Source organism: Siphateles boraxobius, unplaced genomic scaffold (assembly GCF_051911475.1).
Source record: "Siphateles boraxobius isolate OS27281-9 unplaced genomic scaffold, OSU_SipBor_1 43, whole genome shotgun sequence".
Taxonomy (NCBI): Eukaryota; Metazoa; Chordata; class Actinopteri; order Cypriniformes; family Leuciscidae; genus Siphateles; species Siphateles boraxobius.
In genome coordinates this window covers 4,217,484-4,219,056 of record NW_027509064.1, presented here as the reverse complement: position 1 = coordinate 4,219,056, position 1,573 = coordinate 4,217,484, and positions in this window count along the sequence as shown.

Below are 1,573 nucleotides of genomic sequence, written 5' to 3'. Positions count from 1 at the left end.
AATACCTGTTCTTGTCTTAGGACAACATTTATAAAAGCTACTAATGCCCTAATTGAACTAAGGCCCTGTCTGTGAAACTAGGCCTTAAAATCTAACTTAGAATGTTAAATAACACTGTAATAACTGTAATATTGAATAACACACTATGGTTGAAATTTTAATCAAGTAATTTTAATGTGCTTTAGTATGTTTAATATGTTATTTTCAACAAAATAAGTGTACATCTTTAAAGCACGACAAAAATGATTAAAACATAATGACTGGAAAAGTTACCTTTTATTTAATTAATATTATATTATCTGCATGTATATATATATATATATATATATATATCTTTTTTTAACCAAATGTACTTTTAAGATTTGAAACGCACTACAAGTGCACTTATTTTTCACAAGGGGGTGATTTTTAGGTTTATACTTATGTCTGGAGTTTAAATTTAGGGTGTACTGAAATCCTTAAAGTCCCCCTGTAATCAATCATTTTATCCCTTAAAACAACACTCGGTTACTAACGTAACCTCATTTCTCTCTAGATGAGGGAACGAGTGTTGCGTAAGCTAGCTTACTCTACAAGAAAACCCCTTTTCTCGAGAATACTGAAGCCAAAAATTATCCTTAATTTTGCATTAATTTAAAACGCATTGCTGCACAGAGCAGACCTAGGCAATGCAGCTTGGGCGCCTATTGGTTGCTCTGTGGCAACTGCTGCAGCCTATCGGTGGACTATTCGTGACGTAAGCACCAATGAGGGTGCGTCACGTCCCGCCAGAATGGGCGTGGCTTATGTCTATATAAGCCGAGTCCAGATATGATGTTCTTCGGCTTTTCACACTGAAGCGAAACCAGAACGTAGCACAAGCACGGCAGGGTTACGCAACACTCGTTCCCTCATCTAGAGAGAACCGAGGTTACGTTAGTAACCGAGTGTCGTTCTCTTACGAGAGTACTCGTTACGCTACGGGAGACCCAATGTAACGCTACGGGAACCCAATGTAAAACGCTGTGCGTGCTGAAGAGCCCACACATGGCCCCAAGGGTGTGCACCCGGGGAACCATACTAGTGAGTGATATTCAGAACTTCCAGGTTGTAAAACCTTTTAAATGTAAACGGAGAGGCCTGCTGCCAAACAAATATCCTGGAGTGAAACCCCACTAGACCAGGCCCATGAAGAGGCCATGCCTCTGGTCGAATGGGCCCTGATGCTTAAGGGGCATTGAAGGCCCCTAGACCTATAAGCCAGCGTGATTGCATCAACTATCCACCTGGAAAGACTCTGCTTCGAACTGGCTAGCCCTTTGGTACGGCCACCGAACGAAACAAAGAGCTGTTCTGACTGCCTGAACGCAGCAGAACGCTCAACGTATATCCTCTTTGGGGACATAGCCGTGTCTTGGTTTGAGGACGACTCACGAGGCACGAGTCGTTAGGCCCAAACTCAATGCACGCTGCATCACAGAGAGCGTGTGCAGGTCACCCACCCGCTTGACTGAAGCGAGAGCCATGAGGAAAGTGGTTTTAAAAGATAGAAACCGCAGGTCCACTGACTGCAGCGGTTCGAAGGGACCGCCCC